This window comes from Medicago truncatula, chromosome 2 (genome assembly GCF_003473485.1).
Source record: "Medicago truncatula cultivar Jemalong A17 chromosome 2, MtrunA17r5.0-ANR, whole genome shotgun sequence".
Lineage (NCBI taxonomy): Eukaryota > Viridiplantae > Streptophyta > Magnoliopsida > Fabales > Fabaceae > Medicago > Medicago truncatula.
Window position 1 is genome coordinate 31,424,630 of NC_053043.1, and position 15,120 is coordinate 31,439,749.

A 15,120-nucleotide genomic window follows, 5' to 3' on the forward strand; every position below is an offset into this window, starting at 1 on the left:
TCCGCACCATAACACAACTTTCTTCCATGAAACCCATGGGCTCAACTATATCCTTAAACCCACAATTCTCATTGCCTTTAACATCCACAATTTTCTCAATAAATGGTCTCATGAATTTTGGCATGTAATGAATAGGACTCGATGGATCATAAGTAGTTGGAACCAAGATAAGCTTTGGAACACGAGTAGGAGTTGGGACTGAGAAACATGGAGAAATGTCAATATGAGCACCTTTTCTTTTAGGTAATGAATACTTTTTTGGTGAAGATTGATTATCCAAAAACTGAGAATCAATACGCTCCCGTAAAGATGGAATCCGCCTAGCCGATGCCTCATTTGGTTTAGATTTGACCTTTTTCTTGACTCCTTTGGTTGGTACCTTTCTTGGAGGTGTAAACATCATTGTGGCCTCAGGAAACGCTAACTAACGCAAACCCTCTTTGATTTTTAGTTTCATTTGGTAAGAGACTCTTTGGAGACGTTCCTGAATACCACTCCACTCCGCTCCTCCGCGACAGAAAAAATTTCATTACTTTCTTCTTCATCCATAAATAACATTTGTCAATGACCGTCTATCCCATCCAAACGAATAGGCTTGTAGTGACAGATTTTCATAGCAATGATGCATGCACAAGGTAGCCTATACGATGTGCTTAACACACAACCGCAATTTTTCTTGTCCATGCACAAGGTTTCCCTAACACGCTCTTCTTCCATAAAAATATAGGTCATGGCTTGTCTAGACATATTCCACCCAACCTAGAGTATAAATTGATGTCTTTGTATCTATGTTCCAAGGCAGTACAACTCCAACCAAATGATGTTTGTATCTCCCATAACTGGATTACCAACATCTCATGTACTTATTTCCCAACAAGTACCCAAATCACCCACTCTAGCGCTCAAATATTTCTTCACTCTGTCATGATCCCCTTCAACTCTGTTGGTGGTTCTGCACCCAAGATGAAACACACGGTCTGTCTATGCCTTCACTATTTTTTTCCTTAACAGTGTCCAAAATGGTACTTTGAACATAGTCAAGAAACTTTGGAATTTTTTTAGAAACATCTGAGAATTGCATTATATTACTTGCATATGACTGTTGAGTAGGAGATTCAACATATTTTACCATGCTCTAAATATGGTATCAACTATCTCACTTGGCTTCACCTAATTGACAACTTTCTCTTTCCTATCCACTTTGATAACCTTTGGTTTCACTCTACAATCTGTGATGTATTTTGCTCTTTCTTCCAACATGAAAATAACAAAGTATTACACTAGTTTTAGGGAGAAAATTGTTATGGCATTCATCAAAGTTGTATCCCTGTCAGTCACAATCACGTTAGGCATATCACTATTTGACTTAAGAAGTTTAAGCATGCCACTCCTATAACCATTGTTCATGTGCCACTCCTTTGATGGAGTTGAAGTGGTTTGATCCTTGGAACTTTTGCTAGGTGTGGATTCTGAGGCTTTCAATATCTTGAAATCTTGATTCTCAACAAATTTCATTTTGAGGTTGATGGAGTATGACGAGTTTGAGAGATGAGAGAGGATTTTAAACCAATTATTTTTTGGAGATTAAAGAGGATTTTTAAACCAATTATTTTAAACCAATATGGGTGTTAATGTAATGTTTATATTTTGGAGTTTTAGACCAATTATTTTTTGGTTTTAATTCTACTATGTAATGTTGTTTAAATTCAAAAAACGCCTTATACATGTTTTGTAATACACTTTGATAACATTTATTATTGTGTTTTTTGAAACAAACTGTATTCTAGGTTTATGAAATGCAAGTGCTAAAGAGATTAATTGCCCATTTCAAATAACAGGGAAAGGTTTTACATAAATGCTCGATATTGCAATTCCATGATGTCTCACTTATCTATTTTATTATGAGCACTTGGATAGAATAAAGTGTATTTCAATCTTCTCTTATTTTCTTACTATCTCGAAAGTAACATTTTCTTTTTCAAACATATAGCTTTTGTTTAGATACATGTGTTGGCGCAGTAAAAAAAGTGGATAGACGGACATGAGTATATGTAAAGTAATAGATAATATATCCTTAACTAAAAGAATGTAATAGATAATAGATTATACAATATATCAAGGTGATAATTCATGAATCGTAATATTTGAATCTTAGCATTGATACAATGACCTTTTGTTCGAATATGCAGAGATATTTCCACAAAAATAAAAGTGACCCACAAATACCTGAAGTTTCTTTGTTTCTGAATTTGGGATGATTTTCTTATTTTCCATCAATAAATTAAATTTGAAATACTAAATTTTGGGTTGCAGCGAAATTAGTTCAATAAATTATAATTAGGTTTTGTGACAGTAAAACTGTCAGAAGAGAAAGAATATGGATTTACCTCTGTAAAATTAATTCATGAAGACCGAGTTTATTATATGAAATTAGAACACACTTACTTGAAAACCATGATTATCGGATTCGTCAAGATTTAAGACAAGAGTCTTCCTTTGCCTTTCACATGCTCCGGAACTTAGGATTTTCGATGGGCAAACCACTAATGAGCAGAATTGCCAGAGTGATGGCAAAGGGGACTTATCCTATCTATTTATAACCGTGCAACCCAGGGTACCACCCATCATGGGCCCTAGTGTTCGGGCCAAGACTTTGCTTCTACACAAATTATATTAAATGTTCAAAAGTCCATTATCTTTTGATCACTTTTTTTTTTTTTTTTTTTGGTAAAGTAGCCTAGTGGCTAGAGCTCACACAAGTTAATTGTGGAGAAGTGGAGTGTCCGGTGTTCGAACCCCAGCTCCTGCATATAATATGCAATATCCCTACCAACTGAGCTAAGCTCACGGGGATATCTTTTGATCACTTTTATTAGGGCCTAAGCATCATCAAATTTGAAAAAAATTCTAACATTCTCCCACTTGGGCAAAATCAATTGTGTATTTTTTTTGAAGATTTTTTTTTTGAAAACGGCTCTCGAACTGATAACAAACTTCCTAACATGGCCGCTAAATGATCCCAAGATGCAACACTTAATTAAGACTCCTTCCAACAAAAACTGAATGATATTGAATCATGGCGGTAATTATATCCTTATTGATACAACACCTTCCATGGTTCCAAATATCACCAATTCCGTCGACTTGTCATTTGTGTAGTGTGTAGCAAGAAACGATATGTCAACGTGATCATCAACCATACTATCATTTTAATTGTCGGTCCTCAATTTCTCTCAAATGCCTTAAAGCCAGATAAAATATGTGATTTCTCTCAAATGCCTTAAAGTCAGAGAAATTATGTGGTTCAAAGAAAACCACACTGCCTCAACTCAAAAATAATGTTGATCATCGGCATAGTGATCTGATGAGTAAAACCGCAAGTTCACGGTTCTACCGAAGTAGTAAAAAGGGTATCGTCCGACAAGGAGTTATGAATTCAATTAACTTTTAACAATGAATAGATTGAAAGTTTAAAAGGTAGAAAGTTGTATTTTTGTTTAATTAAAAGAAAATAACAATAATAAAATAAAAGCGCCTTGGGATTATTGGTTCATCTTGATGACAAGCCCTTCACAAAGAAACCCCAAACCTAAACTTTATATTGGACCTACTGTCTAAAAACAATTTTCTCTTAAGCGTATCAAAGCTTCTCTCGAAGTCATTGAGTGTGTTCCTCTAGCAACCACACCTATTCTCATGGTTGATTGCTATTAGAATCCTTGAAGAACGAAACTTTATGTGTCTCAAGATTTGCTAGACTATTCTCATGTTTTGCAATCCTTGTCTAATTTCACTTGTTCCAATATCAAAGGTCCGCTTTCGCTTTATGAATTGATATTTGTGATGATGAATTAACAAATACTAACCCTCCACGTTCGCTTTATGAGTTTGGTATTTGTTAATTTATTATAAAAACGGTGAAATTAGATTAGAAAGTAGATTTATATAATATTAGGGTTTATGGTTTGATTTGATTAGGATTACGTCATTAGACTTATCGAACAATCCCAAGACAAGAAGAGCCTTCTCACTCACGTTCATTGTAGATATAGAAGACAATCACATGACAAGAAGAGTCTTCTCAGTCACGTTCATTGTAGACATAGAAGAGAAGAAGAAGAAGAAGAAGAAGAAGAACATAAAAGTAAATAACAATAAAATAAAGGTGAACTTTTATTTTAAGAACAAAAGATGGTTTTACAAACTAGAGACTGCTCTATTTATAGTCTAACATTGACTTGATCCCCAAGAATTAAATCGCTATAGTGTAGTGTTGCACAAGAAACCATGGGCTCTAGGTCAGAAATACTAAAATAGGCAGCTTTGTCGTAGAATCAAAATCAGCAAAAGGACAATAGGGGCGCGCCACTTGTTATATTTTTGTACAAGATCTCATACAAGATATTTTTGTATGAGATCTTCATATTTTTGAAATGAATCCTTGTAGAAGATAGTTTTGTATGAGATCTTCATATTTTTGACATGAATCAGCTTCAATTCTCCTTTCTTTTGCTCCAAGACTCCATCTTTCAAATATTTGTTTCTAAAATAAAATAACTTGCAATTGAAGTAAAATAGTTCTAGAAGGAAATAAAAACATATTAAATTTAATTAAAATAAACTTAAATATTAAATAAAAGATACAAATTAATGACTCATTATTGACTCATCATGATCCCATTAACACTAAGCTCTAAATTTCATGTTGATATAATGTCTCAGCTTCAAAATAGTGTTGATCACCGACATAGTGATACTATTAACAATGAGCTCTAATTTTTACACATAATACATCATCTCCAAAATAGTGTTGATAGCTAGTATAATGATTCTGTCAACATAGAGCTTAATTTTTTTATATGTAATGCCTCAACTCCAAAATAGTGTTGATCACCGGCACAATGATCCCTGAGCTTTAATATTTCACATTTGATATATACAAGATTTCATCTCATCATCAACAATTAAATTGAATGAAAAATCACATCAATATATCAAACAAAATAAGTGAAATAGAAATTCAACTTCATAAAAGTGATGGAATGATTCAAACTCCTACTAACTAAACACATCAAAATAATTCACAATAATCATGTATTCAATGGCACTTAAACAAAAATTAGTCTAAGTCATTTGGTTAAAAGAACAATTAAGGTCAAAGTTAGCCGTTTTGAACCCTTAGAAATTGTCAACATTGACATTAGTGGCTCCTAACTCCTATAATTTATTACCATAAATGATATATTACATTCATTGGCTCCTTAGTTGTACCCATTATGTTGGTTTTAATAAATTTGTTTCTAATGCAATCCACACAAGTGTCTGGATCATCAAACTTTAAGAAAGGTAGAATATGTACTTTGATTAATTTCTCAGCACTTTCCCAATGAATATGATCCAAGTGCTTATGCCATAAAGTAAAGGATATCTTCCTCAAGATTAGACCTTATACAAACAAAAGTTTTGACAACGAAAGACGAAGCAAGGCTATGTGAAGTCAAGGATAACTTACATAAACCATCAACAAAAGATCCATGGAGTCATGAACCATCAACTAGAGATAATTTATATAGATCAACTAAAGAGGAAGTAAAGTTATATGAGTTCAATCTCAAACTTAGTTTCCTACCTCTAACAGTAAATTCAAACCAAGTTCACCCAACAAAGAAACTGAAATAAGATTCATCCTAGAGGAAAGTACATAAAAGATCTTTTTCAAAACAAGTTTAAAACTAGAATCTCAAATTATGTTGACATCTCCCACTGACTTCACAATCACTCCTAGATCATTTTACAAAATTGTCATATTTTCATGTCCATTTCATTAGACACATAGGACTAATATAGTCAAATAATTTAACTTGTGAGTTATCTCCACTTACAAAAAAGTTATTTCAGATCAGACATGTTCTCATAGAGATAACTTCTTCCATTTCTTACAATTTGACTAGTTTAAGATCTCAATGGAAGTAGAACAATCATTCATTATTGATTAAAAAAATGAATGAATTAAAATGTGTCATAAGACAAGATGTAGCTCAAAATAAACAAGCTATTACAAGGAGGCCAATATAATTGTACAATCACCTTTGGGCAGAATGTACAAACTAAGGCAAAACCTAAGTCAAAACCTCAGATGAATTAATCAATAAGGATACATTGAATTTGAGAAATTGTCACCTTTAGGCAGAAACATTTTTCAATTCAACATATTCTCCAATAACTTCATCTCAAATGAGTTAATCAATGAGTATGCAGTAAACAAACGAGGAAAATTGGAACCTTTAAGAAGAAAACTTCCTCAGTTCAATACATTCTCCAATAACTTAATTTCATATCAATTTTTAATTGTAGTACATAAAAACCACCTTTGGGCAGGAAATTACATGTCACAATTAAAAACATTCCTCAAACTACAAAGAAAATTTCATCAATTGAATACAAGTGGTCCCACTTTGATGGTAACAACTTATACTAATGTATAAAATCTCTTGCATATTAATCATTTATTGTCAAGATACAACAAAGTCAGTAAAAGAAATGCATTATTTAAATACATCCATACTGGTCACTTGACATTTTAATTCTCATTCACAACATGTTTTGTTTCATACAATGTGGCAGAATAGTACATTAAAAGCACATAAAAGTAGTATCAACGTATAATCATGTGCTATCTTTTGGAAGTGTAACTATTACCGCTAAACTCATAATCTCATCAACAACTAATAATTTATTTATGCAGCGGAAATATACAAGACTTCAATTTCAATACTATTGAGGATAAAAGACAAAATAGTCACAAAATTATTTAAGAAAAGACTATAATATCTTCAATATAAGTCTCCATAATAAATAAAAGAGTATTCATCAACAAACACTATTAGTCTCTTATTTGTAGATAATTGACATGTAAGATTCTCCCACTTGATAGAGAATGATAGTTGGATTATCAATTAAAGACTTTCGAAATATGTAACCAAATATTCAACTATATTGTCTATCACATAATGGTCATGTCAATTAATATTACACTAATAGGACATGCTCATCCCTTATATAATAAAGGAACACGTGTAGTCAAATTCAATAAAAAAAAATTCAATTAATTAAATCATTGCCAACCTCAAAAAGTGTAATCAATTCTCCTCGAATGTAGAGTCATTAAGCTTCGATGACTTAAAGAAAGTTCCGCAAAATTTGGTTTATTGTCATCTCAATTGGTTCATAGTTCAACAACAAACCAACATGGCAAAAGAAAAACTCTAATCATAGATCAATATAATACAAGATAATAGTTTTGAATTGCTTTTAGAATAGCTCAAAATATTATCTTTAATGACATTTCATAAGTGAGCATATAAACAACAACAAGACAACATGGAATTTTTGCAATAATTATAAATTTATATACATCAATATTTGGTGCTATGATTGACAAAAATAAGTCTAAAGTAATTTCATAATTACGACTTTAAAAGGATAATTCACTTCTATAACAGAGATTTTCACATATAACATTTTAGACTCGTATCTTTGAGAATATATGTTTCCCATTTCTAATCAACACCAAATATATACAAATCCATAAAATATTAGTCATTGTGTTTCCTTCTAGATTTGACATAAAATAAAATTACGCTTGATGGAATATTCATATAGTAATCATGCTAATGTTTATACACATTAGATGCACATACACAATGAATCACAACATGTGAAATTTGTTTCAAAGACCACAAATGTAAAATCAATTTGCAGGGACAAACACAACATCAAAAGAAGTAGCACAAAAATACATAATTTTAATTTGAACATGACTACTCAAAATTATATCTGGATCCATACATACAATTGTAATTCAATCATGATTAACATATTCTTAAAGCAAACTCTATATGAATAAACCAAATCTCAAATCCACTCAAATAATAGAGTAGAACCGATGACCATGTATAAAGGAAACTATCCATAAATTTAATAGAAAGAGCCACACAAAAATTGGATCAAGTTACCAATTTCGTACATATTAATATGTATGACACATGTAAAAAATTTGAGAAAAAAAGTATTAATCCAAAATCACCGTTCATGTATATTAAAGAAATTTACCAAAAATATTTCACAAGCAAAAAGATCAAAATTTGAAAAAACAATTAAGGTGGCATCAATTAGATAAAACAAAAGTAGATTATTAAGATTAATTGCCAAACATAACCCAAATTCATAAACCGAAATAACTAAAACCATTCCATGCTCATTGCACGAACAACAGAATTAAGCACCGGAACTTAGTTTGCTTTTACAAATCCTTTTTCGTTTATGACAGAATCAATAAAGTTTCCGAATAATAATGCAACAACAATATTTGAAATCAAAGTCAAATATAACGATTTGTTTCTAATTTTAAACTAAATGGAACAAACTAGATTCAAAATTAGTTTATTATTTTAATTAAAAGTAAATAAACAAACAAACCTTTTCCAATGTAGGAAAAGGAAATCACAGTAAAGGCCAACTGAACATCAAGGTTAAAGCAATAAAACTCATCATAAATATTTATGTATACATCAAAATTGTTGATGCCACAATGATTACCGCAGCGGTAACTTGACAGAAGAATGAATCTCATGAATTAATAAAAACATTGCATATAATTATATTTTATATATGTGTTTTGCCTCTTAATTAAATAAAATAGCACAAACGATTATAACCCAATGAGTAAACTAAAATCTAGATTCATGTAGAATTAAGACCAAGAGGCATCTTATATATCAATAGCCATAAAATATAACAGATATCACAAAATTCATGTGAATAAAATAAACAATACCGATGCAAGGCTTCAATAGGATCCAAAATCTAAGTAATTTTTTGGAAAGTGTTGAAGCCACAATCAAACAAAACAAGTTTTTTCAATATAAATAATAATAATAATAGATTCAAAATTAATAATAAATAAATCATGTGCACTGCTCAAAAGTAGTGAAAACAAACCTACCTTAATTCACATAGAATTTGACTTGGATGAACATCGCACATGATCTCAAAGGTAAAGCAATTAAAACTGCGAGGGAATTTTTAGAAATCAAATACGAGCTGAAAACAATGAATAAAAGAAACATAAACGATTCAGTATAATGATACTACAAGGCAAAATCTCAATCCCAATAATATTAGGTTTCTAAATCATATAATATTAGGCTGTGATACCACATGTAAAAATTAATTCATCAAGATCGAGTTTATTATATGAAATTTGAACACACTTACTTGGAAATCATGATTACCGAATTCGCCGAGATGAGACAAAGTCTTCCTTTGCCTTTCACATGCTTCAGAACTTAGGGTTTTCGATGGGGCAAACCACTAATAAGCATAATTGTTAGAGTGATGGCAAAGGGACCTAGCCTCTCTATTTATAACCGTGCAACTCTAGGTACCACCCATCATGAACCCTAATGTTCGGGCCTACACCTTGTTTCTACACAAATGTGTACAAATACCCATTATCTATTGATCACTCTTATTAGGGTTTAAGCATCATCAAATGGATCACAACATCAATTTATTCTTATTAAAACCAAAACCTAAAATTGATTGCAGTCCACAAAATATTAGAAAAAATTCTAACAATACCACGCATCTGTTGTGGGTTTTTAATGAGAAATTATAAGCTGCTTGATTAATTATAATTAACAGTTGAGATCTGGTGTAAGTCTTATGACTTACAAATAGATCCTTATATATATATATATATATATATATATATATATATATATATATAAAAGTTTAATAAAAAAAAATGACATTTGATGATATTAAGATTCTTATGTGATATTTCCTCAACAAAAAAAAAAGATTTTAAGTGAGATGTTTACAAAAGTTGACCTATCTTTTGGATGAAAGAAACATGTAAGCATGGCACTCTGACATGTGTAAAAGACATTTAACAATAATTTTAATTTTATAAATGGTTTATTGAAACTTGGTAAGTGCTAAGAGATATTACGTAAAACAAACTAAAAATATTTAATTGAATTTAATAAAGTGTTGTTTTTTTTTTCTTATAAATTTATCTAACAAATTGTTCTTATAAAAAACTTCGAAACTACTAAGAAATATTGCCAGAAACATGGCTTACATCTCTAGAATTTTTTATGTTTTGATCATCTTCCTTAGTCTTTTTTTTGTTGTAATTAATGGTGTTAAGTCATTGCTCTTAATTAAAGTTAGAAGTTTTATCCCTTGCCAGAGAAGTGATGATTGCCCAAGAAATCTATGTGTGGATCAAATAATTCCAACATGTGTTTGGGCTAAATGTAAGTGCAAAAATTACAATGATTGAGGTGAAAACCAAGAGAGTCTGACTTCTCTCTAGAGAGTCTCCCAGTGCTCCATTCCTAACCTAGCTTTGCTTGGGTTAGCCACCACCTACCCCACATCCGGCGTCGATCGACCTCCTCCGGTGCCCCTTCCTTTGTAGACCTGGCATCTAATTCATCCTTCCTTTTTATCTGCAATTGGTGGTCTTTTTTAGTTGTTTCTCTTCTTTTATGTTTTAGTTTTTTTTTGGTACAATGTTTTAGTTATTTTTTAGTTGGTCTTTTAATGTTTTTTGTGACCTGTTGCTTTTCTGGTTACATATTTGTGTTGTCAATCTCTCAAACTTCAGATCTGAACCAAAAAGTTTGAACCTTTAAACCCTTATGAAATCACATGCTTCTTCAGACCCTCTTTCCATAATCATGATCCTTGTGGGTTGCTTAAACCTAATCCTCTACTTACATGTGGTTAATAGCTTATGTGCATTGTTGGAATGCTTTTATGGTTGCTTTCTAATACTTTTATGGTTGGAATGCTAATTCTGGTGGGAGATTTTATTTTTCTAGAGATTAATTTTAGCTATCGTGCATTGTTTTTTGCTTGTCGCGTTTTGTTATAGTTGTTTCTCTTCATTCCTTGCTGGCCAAGTTAGCTGAGATTTAGTAGATGTACAAGTCAGAAGCAAGTCTTGTGCTTTAAAGTTCTATTTGTTTGATTTTGCAAAAATCCTGTACTTTCCCCAATGGTGGGTAGTGATCTACACATGGTGTAATATGTGGCTATTATAACTTCTTGAATGAATGAAATACTTCCTTTGACCAAAAAATAAAATAAAATTGAAAAGCAAATCTATATTATTCAATGGTTAAGCTAAGCTGAAACCCAATACTCCGTTGAGGGTCACTTTTATCGAAATGATTAGGTATATAACCCGTGCGTTGCACATGTTTAATTAGAGTATGTACTTGAAATATTTTTACAAATGAAAATAATAATAATTGTGATAAGCATAATCAGATAGAGTTAAATGATTGATAATGTTTTTCTACAACAAAAAAAAAAGATTGATAATGTTCTAAAATACAATGGTATTGTTGTGTTTAATATTATTTTATATTAAATATAAGAGGTTTGTTTAGAAACTATATAAGAGTTCATATTTGTTTTCCTTAAAAAAAAATTCATATTTGTTTAAATATTTTAAGGATAATTAGTATAGTTTTTGGCGGGTCATGTTAATATTTCATAAGTTTGAAGATGTATCATAATATTCATATTTTATTCTAATAGTATAATCTTAAAAGAATTTTTTTTTATGGATTGCAATTGTGCAATCGCAAGTTGTTTTTATTTTTTTTATTTTTTTTTTTTTATCTTGGTATCATATTTTTTTTTTCAATAAGAGAGACATTCATGTTTTCTGTCAATATTTCTCATTAAAACGGTTAAAATAAGCGGATAGAATGGGATTTATATTTGGTGGTTTTCTCTCTCATATTTATTGAAAATACAATTCATATGCTAATATAACAATTCTTTTGGATTTTCCTCTCAAAATTTTGCTTAGTGGAATTTTCTTCAAACTTTTATTGGTCCCCTTTTTTTAGTCGATTGTTCGATTTACCATTTTTTTATTTACTTCATTCTCCTTGTTTGTTTTGTTAAAGTGAATAGGATAATAAGCAATTAACAAAACTTGTAACTTATTAATTTATAAATTTGAATTTTGCGTTAATATAGTATTGAGTGAAAAAGTGGTAAATAGAATTAGGAAATATGAAAGAAAGTGGTAAATAGTTAGGAAATATGAAAAAAGGAAAAAATAGTTGAAAGATTAGTGAAGCAAACAAATCATTCTCGTAGAAATAAATCAAAGATAAGAGAGAGTGAGAATAACCCAAACTTAGATTCACATGGAAATTGCTATTTTCCATTTCCCTTCAAAAATTCCAATGTAAGGAATAAAATAAATTAGGGATAAAGGTAGAAAAATAAACCAATAAATATTAATAAATTCTGTTGTCAGTGATAACAAAAAGTAAGGGAAAATATTAGAGTTAAAGACCTAAACTTTTACTAGATTTCATTTTCACATGCAAGCAAAACTATAAGCCTTATTTATCTTCTCTTCATTGATGAAAAAATAGCTATTTTCCACTTGCACTTTAAGTAAATTGAAATTATGGCACGCAGTAAAAGATGTTGAGTACGATGTTAAAACACGAGGAATGTCGAGAATAATGTCAAAACATCATGACAACACAAATAACAAATAAAAAACTAAAGATAAATGCTAAAAGTAAAAGACACAAGTTATTTCTTAACTTAGTTTGGTGCAACGTCACCTACATCTGGAGGCTACCAGGCCAGGAAGGAAATCCAGTATGATAGTATTAATTTGAAGCCTGCATAAACAACCTCTGGTCTACTATCTTCGTACCTAATCACTACTCGAGTAATTTCTATCTAAGACACTCCTAGATATGAGACCCCTATCACTTCCCCTAAATCACTCACCATTGATAATCAAATACAATGAAAATGGAGACATAGTCCGAGAAACAGAATTCACTCTTGCTTAAAATCTTACAAGTGATTCACAACTTACAACTCAACTATAAGTCCACCTCAAACATTAAGGTGATACGTGAGTGGCTCACAAAAAACAATGGATAGACTAAAATCCTAAATGACTCTTTTAGAATACTCTAGGTCATGAGTCTTTCAATATATAGCTTGAATACAAAATGGGCTTGATGAGCAAATCGAGCTAAACACACGGCTGATCCAATACGGTCTTTAGTACAATATTCCATAAGCATATATATTATTTCCTTAAATGTTTCAACATCACACTTAAGTAACACGGCAAAGCTAAACCACCTATCACTGCTGCTCGAAAACACACGCTTCTTGGTCAACACTCCACGTGAATCAAATCTTCATAGAATCTTCTGAGATCTCACGTTAAAAACAAATCTCCAAGAAAGCTAAACAAGGTACGCGGTCATCTCGTACCAACATGTAAAGACATCTTGTCCAACATCTTGCCAGAACACTTGTTTTAACAAAATGCGCCAATTACAATCTAAAAACCTAACAATCTCCCCCTTTGACAAATTTTGACTAAAACAACCGTTGCATAACACATCTTCAATAAACCAAAAATCTTGCACATATAAAAAGAACAGGAGGGATACAATCATACTTCTTTCGTTTTTAACACAAGAACTCAACTTGAAAGAAAGTAATAAAAAAAACTACGACATTACTTCAAAAGAACATCTCCAAAAATAACGCATAACCAAAATATGGAACTTGTCCAAACAAATCAGAGGCATACGCTGCAGAAATGATAGAACTAAACCTCACAGGAACAAATAACTTTAGAGAGAAATAAACTCTCACAATGGCAACCTAGGGAGAAATAAAACTCCCACAAAATAACACTTCAGAGAAAAATAAATTCTCACATCAGGATGTCAAGACATCTAGTATGACAGCAGTACACCAGAACACAACACACCCACATGTAGAGTTGTCAAAACGGGCGGCCCGACCCGTTTAGGGCCGCCCTAACGGGCTTTATCGGGCCGGGTCAAAAAGCCCGGTTGAAAAACAGGCTTGAAATATACTACCCGAGCCCGGCCCTACACGGGCCGCGGGCTTAACGGGCCGGCCCGTATTAAAAATTATATATATATATTTTTTTTAAAAAAGTACTATAAAATACTCCTATAAATTTTTCTTATAAATAATATTTTTAATATGTTTAAATAATGTCTAGAAGAAAAATAAATTGTAAACATTTTCGTACAAACGTCGTAAACTAAAACGGCGAGGAAAACAATTTTAAATAAATTAGATACGTTATCGTTATAGATATTTATATATTCGATCTTTAAAATTATAAATAACGAAACGATTAAATATAATTTTATATTACATGTATATTTGTGTTAATTCATTGAATTTTCACTTTTATTTATTACTTTGATAATCAACTAATTAAAAGAATTATTTGAAAAATATATATAATTTATATGATTTTTTTTGTTATGTGGGCTAGCGGGCTACCCTCGGCCCGTTCGGGCTAGCCCTAATGGATAGCGGGCTTTTTAGGACCGGGCTAAAAAGCCCTATTAAAATTCGGGCTCAATATTTAAGGCCCAAGCCTTATAATTAATCGGGCTAAACGGTCCGGCCCGGATACCCACATGCATCCATACACCAAGCACATAAACTAGTATTTTACTATCATGGCATCATCAGGCTAGTAAAAAATAAAAAATACGCCCCCCCCGCCCCCCGTCAACAGCAGATCAAACATGCATAATCTTCCTTTCAGTGCTGAACTTGATGGTTTCCTCCAAAGTCTTGGAGATTTCCTTAATCTCAACAATTATCCCTTCCTTAGAGGTAGAGCTACCAGCTTCCTGTCTAGATCTCACGACAATGTATGGGACATGTGTCCCTGCAAACAACCTATAGTGAAGAGACATAGGAGATTCCCTCTTACTCACAACATATGAACCAACAAAAATCCCAGGGTTCTGACTCAGAATGACACCACAAATCAAAGATGGAAGGGCAATATGCATCTTTACATCAGAAGAGTTAGCATGTTTCATGGTTTGCTCAAAGATATAGGAGTCAAAATCAAACTTAGCCTATGTTCCAACAATATAGATAAATTTACCGAAACCAGTGCAATGGTAGAGGTATGGTTTGTGGGTACCCAATTTGCAGCTCCAATTATGTGAAGCACGTCATATTTGACACTCAACTTGC

The 15,120-nt window shown here is 31.7% G+C and overlaps 1 long non-coding RNA gene across 1 annotated transcript; it reads right to left on the minus strand.

Annotated features, from left to right (window-relative positions):
• Positions 1-4,145: 4,145 nt before the first annotated feature.
• On the minus strand, positions 4,146-9,685 carry LOC11445506 (uncharacterized). Its single transcript, XR_003009256.2, has 3 exons — positions 9,277-9,685; positions 9,005-9,070; positions 4,146-4,543 (listed from the first exon to the last, which is right to left on the minus strand). It is a non-coding gene; the product is annotated as an uncharacterized lncRNA (long non-coding RNA).
• Positions 9,686-15,120: the final 5,435 nt, after the last annotated feature.